The 6,679-nt window shown below is 40.9% G+C and overlaps 1 pseudogene; it reads left to right on the forward strand.

The window, feature by feature from the left end:
* Window positions 1–1,439: 1,439 nt before the first annotated feature.
* Window positions 1,440–2,542, forward strand: LOC102763544 (annotated as a pseudogene).
* The last annotated feature ends 4,137 nt before the right edge of the window (window positions 2,543–6,679 follow it).

Consider the following 6,679-nt stretch of genomic DNA (forward strand, 5'->3'; position numbering starts at 1 on the left):
TTATGGGGTGTTGTTTATGAGAAGCATACAGATTTCCATAACACCAAGCGCTTTCAATTCGTGGAATCCTCTCTTCTTTATGGAAATTAAGCTGCCTTAGAGCTGTGCCACCAACTCTCCCTTAAAGCCACAGTATCCACCTGTTCCCACTTGGGGACGCACTGTCCTAGTTTCCTGAGTGGGCTCAATTTTTCAAACACAAAGCCTTCTGGTTCTGAAACTTATGCAAAAAATACTGCTTTTCTCTTTCCTGCACCAAGAAGCTTCCAGAGTAAGAAACATCTTACTGTTTCTTTTTTGGGCTGACTGGGGTGGGGGAAGAGCAGATATATGTTGGTGTTAATGAGGAAGGAAAAAAGATGTTTATTTTTTTCCCTAATAAAGTCATAGCAGGTAAAAGAAAACACACGCACACACTTCATTAATTTTTTAAAAAAATGGTAAAAGTAAACTTTAGAATAATAATTACCCTTTACTAGCCTAGACTTCAAACGCTCAACTCCAACACAGGCTCACAAGTGGTGAGCCTCCTGAAGGCCAAGTGCCTTCTCCTGGGCTCTGTATCCTCAACAGGTGCTTCCCACCTGGCACTTAGTAGGTATTAAATAAAGGCCGAGTGACCAATTCAGGATCAAGCGACTATTTACCCGTAGCCTTTTCATGTGGACATTGTGGTTTAAACACCCAAGAGACTATCATAATTCTTTTTTAAAATATATTTTTTCTTTTTTATAAATTTTCTTTATTGATTAAGGTATTACATATGTGTCCTTATCAGCTCATGGCCCCACCCCTGCTTGTGCCCTAACCCCCCTGGTGTCTGTGTCCATTGGTTATGCTTATATGCATACAAGTCCTTTGGTTGATCTCTCTCCCTTCCCCCCACGCTCCCCTGCCTTCCCTCTGAGGTTTGACGATGTGATTGATGCGTTTCTGTCTCTGGATCTGTTTTTGTTCATCAGTTTGTGTTGTTCATTATATTCCGCAAATGAGTGAGATCATGTGATATTTCATAATTTATTCTTAAGTTATCAGTCTCTAATTTCTTTCCATTCTTTACATTTACCTATGCTTTTAATCACTATTAGTTTCCTGTGGCTGCCATAACAAATTACAGGCACATCTGGGAAATATTGCGGCTCCACACCACCGCAATAAAATGTGTCTTGCAATAAAGCGAGTCATAATCCTTTTGCTGGTGAAAGGTCTTGCCTTCGATTTGTAACAACACGCAACATCTGTGAAGCACCTAAAGTGAAGCCCAATAAAATGAGGGGTCCTGTACCACAAACACGGTGACTTAATTTTGTTCTTCACAGCTCTGGGGGCTGGACGTCTGAAATCAAGGCCCCACAGGGTCCGTCCATCTCATGCCTCTCTGCTCGCTTCTAGTGGTTTAGAGGCTGCTGGCAATTCTTGGTGCTTGTTGGCTTGTAGGCATGTTTCGTTCCATTCAGATGCAGCCCAAACAAAGCCTTGCGAAGCAGTTATGATTTTAAGATCACGATTCCTTGATGCCGGACGAAAGAGGCATAACTTCAGTCAACAGGCCACAGAAGTCCTGAGTGAATATTTTTACTCAGCTACCCCATCCCAGTGAGGACGCCAAAGAGCTGGCCAAGAAGCACCGCGTCACAGTGTCCCAGCCCTGCAGGCACCATCGACCCATCTGGCCCAGCAGGAGAGGAGAACATCCAATGACATGCCTGGACCAAGGTATCCAACTGGTTTGGCAACAAAGGAATCAGGTACAGGAAAATTATCGGCAAGTTTCAGGAAGAAGCCAACCTCTACGCTGAAAAGACAGCCATGCCAGCCGCACACGCGTGGCTGCAGCTGTGCAGACCAGACCAAGTCGCCCACCTCGCCAAATCTGCTTCTTCTGGTTCTTGTCCTCACAAATTCTAGGGACATGTTCATGGGCATGCAGTCTGAATGGAGATTCTTACCAAAGGTCCCAAGTCGGAGCCAATGGGCACTCACAGGTGCACCCTCTATCATGTGATCAGTCAGAGGAGGCTACAGTGATGGCCTTAGAGGACATTCACTGTACAGCCCACATAATTTAACTGCTAATGGAGCCAGGCTGGTGTGGCTCAGTGGTTGAGTGTTGACCTATGAATCAAAAGGTCACCATACGATTTTTCCCTGACCAGTTTTGCTCAGTGGTTAGAGCATCGGCCCGTGGACCAAAGGGTCTCAGGTTCAATTCCTGGTCAAAGGGGCATGTACCTTGGTTGCAGGTTTAATCCTCCACCCCCGGTTGGGGCACAAGTAGGAGGCAACCAATCCATGTGTCTCTAACTGTTAGAGTCTAACACATCAATGTTTATCTCTTTCTCTCTCTCTTCCCCTCCCCCATCCTTTCCACTCCCTCTAAAAAAAAATCAATGAAAAAAATATTCTCACTCATTGGGTGAGGATTAAATGCTAATGGAGGCTGCAGGACATAACAACTCCATCTCCTGTGACTTCTACAGAAGGCCCAGGAAGTGCACACTCTGATACCTCTAATCTCTGGCAACACCTTTCTCTGCACTGACAGGCCTTGAGAAGTGCATTCAGAGCAATACAGGAGAAAGGAAAGCATTTTTGTAGCTGACCATGTACAGCTTTACTGTACAACCATATATATATGTGTGTATGTGTGTGTGTGTGTGTGTGTGTGTGTGTGTGTGGGCCAGCTTTAGCTCTGAGTCTTGGCTCCAGCTCTTAGGCCTCCGCTGCTAAAAGTAGGTTTCTGGCCTTTGCTTACAATGTTGCAATCCTGCTGGCTGAAGCCTGGGACTAAAGCTGGTTTCTGGGGTTTTGTTTAACTTCTATATGTTACAATGTTTCCTAAACTCCAGGCTCAGAGGCCTGCAGCGGCAGGCGGGTAATGTTGGGAGTCCTCCGTCACTGAAGCAAGCAAGCCTCATGTTAGTTTCAAGCTGCCTGGCTGCCGGCACCCTTGGCCAAAATCAAACCTGGGACCCTTCAGTCCACAGGCTGACGCTCTATCCACTGAGCCAAGCCAGGTAGGGGCTGTTCAACCATCTTTTATTAGAGGACTTGGTAATCTGTTTTTTAAGGACTCATAATCATTTGTATTTATATTTAAAAACACACAATGTTATAAAAGCACTTTATCCAATGAGGCCAAGATTTAACATTGTTGACAGTTCTGTGGCTACTTTATCATAATTTGTCATCAATATTTTACATTCATGGTATGACAGTTGCCAATTACTTGGCCTTAAGGGTGAAAAAGTACAATATATGCTAAACCTCAATCGTTAAAGCCGATGCAAAGATTTACCTCACCTAAATAGAACTCCTGGCATTTTCCATCCTAGACTTCGATTCTCTTTCTTTCTTATCACTTGTGGAGCTGGAATAAAGGACCTGCTTGCCCATCTCTGTTAAAAAAAATGTAATGTTATAATTCCATCTACATGGACAGCTTCATTTCATCTCTCCCACTTCTTATCTTTTTCTCCTTTTTCTGCTACACATTTCTCTCTGCAATCTCTATTTCTGTCTCAGTTCCAGATTTTTAATTAAGAAGATAAAAGTAATCCAGTTGGGATACTTCCTGATTCAGCTAACCTTGACCAGAGCGGGATCATTTTTATACAAAAATGGGTTTTGAGGATCAGACCATATAGATTGGGGATAAAGGCAGTTACACTGAAGAAAGAATTTGGAGTTTGGCAGATTCACCAGAACATGCACCACACTGCTCTTCTATAAAATGGTGTTAGTACTTCCTGCTCTGCTCACTTCACAAGGATTTTTGAGGATCAGAGTAGACATTGTGCTTACAAACACATTACAAATGGAAGGAATTGCTTTAAAGTTGATAGTGCTATGTCTAGGTTTTGGACAAGTAGCAGACTTGACATTTTTTAAAATGGGAGATAGAAGATAACTCATCCAGTTGTGAAGTAAATAAGATTTCCTAAGAGCTCATAACCATGGCTTCCAAAGTTTTTATGGTTTCCCAGTAAAAACTGTGGCAGAAAATTATAATTTCAAAATAGGGACAGAGTTGTGTGTGAGAGAGGAAGAGACTGGAGTTGTATTTTGTAAGTGGGTAATGTCTGTAAGTGGAGACAACCTTTCAAAACTATCCAGACAACAATGGTGAGACTACTAATTGGATTTAAATTCTGATACATTAGACATAGAAAAAGATGGACTTTATGTAATATTGATTTCTTAGTTATTTATCATATGGTTATTTATTTTCTGGCTGGTCATGAAAAGCAGGATAAACAACTAATAATAGAAAAAATTAACAGTCTACAGTAAAATTAGAGACGTTTTAAAGCAGTGGTTCTCAACCCTCTGGCCCTTTAAATACAGTTCCTCATGTTGTGACCCCCAACCATAAAATTATTTTTGTTGCTACTTCATAACTGTAATTTTGCTACTGTTATCAATCATAATGTAAATATCTGATATGCAGGATGGTCTTAGGCGACCCCTGTGAAAGGGTAGTTCGACCCCCAAAGGGTCGCGACCCACAGGTTGAGAACCGCTGTTTTAAGTTTCTTGGGGATCTATGATTCAGTGTTTATGTTGGAGAGAAAAGGTAGGAGAAGCAGGTGTATCTTTCAACAGGTGGATCAAACAGGCAAGGTATGTTTTGTCAAGAAGGTCATCAGTGGAATTATTATATCCCTCCTCTCTTATTTCCAATGGGGCTGGAGCAGCAGCAGGAAAAGCCAACAGTGCTGGGATGGGCACAGAGGAAAGCCTACATTGAGTGAGCTCCTTGAGTCATTGTACGCTGGGCCTTAGGAAGACAGGTTCTTACACTTAAGATCATCTATCTGTTCTTCATTTTACTATTTCATTAAAAATAAAAAGAACAGCTTGTCAAATTCCTGGAGTAGACCTGATAGAAAACGCCCAAAAGCCATTCTAAGACTTTAAGTTAGACTGGCTAAAAAACACTGTAGACAGGACATGTTAACCAGCCCAGATCATCAAAAGAAGAAACTGTATTTTATTTGGGAACAAGTATGCACTTCCCTATAGTGTCATTTGTGACAAATATGCCTTAGTAAGAATATAAAAGAATATGATTTATTGTGAAATTTTAATGTGCCCTAGGAAGAATAATAACAGGAGAAGCTGGTCAAAGATTTGGCATCCTGGCTGTCTTTCTTTTTTTTTTTTTTTTTTAAGGGGAGAATGATGATTTTTATTTTTATTTTTATTTTTTAAACATATATTTTATTGAATTTTTACAGAGAGGAAGGGAGAGGAATAGAGAGTTAGAAACATCAATGAGAGAGAAACATCGATCAGCTGCCTCCTGCACACTCCCTACTGGGAATGTGCCCGCAACCAAGGTACATGCCCTTGGCCGGAATCGAACCTGGGACCCTTCAGTCTGCAGGCTGACGCTCTGTCCACTGAGCCAAACCGGTTAGGGCCTGGCTGTCTTTCTATTTTCACTGCTAAAACCCGGCACGTAAGTAGGTGCTCACTAAGTGATGAGTTAATGAACACTTTACTGAATGTGTCCTTTTGAAATGTGTCACTGAGATCTATCTGTGTTATTTTATGAAGCATCAACAGTTTCAGATTTATACTCTGTGAATGTGGCAGTGTTTCCTGGAGGCAGAAATGTATACTAGTATATATGCAGCTGAGGACACCACTACATCGCTCTTCTGTAGTTAGAGATGGAGAGATTAGTGTTGGCCATGGGAGCAGACGCTTGTTCCCCAGGGACTACACAGGCAAAGAAAGGAAGACTAATATAAAAGAGAGATTTGAGTTAAGAGAAGAGATTTAGAGGAACCCATGTCAAAATGCCTTAATATTCTTGGTAATGCAGTTGTTGATGTTGAAAACTTAACTGGTGAAAGTGAGAGAAGACAAAGACACATTCTCATTTTCTCTTCAATTTACTCAGGTCTTTTTTTCACACGTTATTCTTCTCACAGAAGTTTGAAGACCTGGAGGTGGTGATCAGACGATTTTTATCTTTCATTTTGTTTATGTGGTATATCACGTTAATTAATTTTCGGATATTAAACCAACCTTTATCCCAGAAATAAACCCCACTGGATTCTGATGTATAATCTTTTTAATGTATTGGTGAATTTTATTTGCTGATATTTTGTTGAGGATTTTTGCTTCTATGTTCATTAGGGATATTGGCCGATAGTGTTGTTGTTGTTGTTATTTGGTGGTGTCTCTGTCTGGTTTTGGAATTAGGATAAATTATGGCCTTGTAAAATAAGCTTGGGAGCCTTTCCTCCTGTTGAACTTTTTTGGAATAGTTTGAGAAGGATAGGTGTTAATTTTTCTTTGAATGCTTGGTAAATTCACCTGTGCAGCGTAGGTCCCAGACTTTTCTTTGCTTTGATTACTAATTCAATTTTGTTGGTAGTTATCAGTCTGATCATATTTTCTGTTTCTTATTCAGTGTTGGAAGATTGTATGCTTCTAGGAATTTATTCCTTTCTTTCAGATTGTCCAGTTTGTTGGCATTTTTATTGGCATATAATATTTTCTTATATATATTTTTTGTATTTCTGTGGTGTCAATTGTCCCTTTTCCTCTTGGTTTTTCTGATTTTATTTATTTGGTTCCTCTCCTTTTTTCTTAATGAGTCTAGTTCAGTGATGGCGAACCTATGACACGCGTGTCAGAGGTGACACGCGAACTCATTTTTTTG

The sequence above is a fragment of the Myotis davidii genome, unplaced genomic scaffold (genome assembly GCF_000327345.1).
Source record: "Myotis davidii unplaced genomic scaffold, ASM32734v1 scaffold251, whole genome shotgun sequence".
Classification (NCBI taxonomy): Eukaryota; Metazoa; Chordata; class Mammalia; order Chiroptera; family Vespertilionidae; genus Myotis; species Myotis davidii.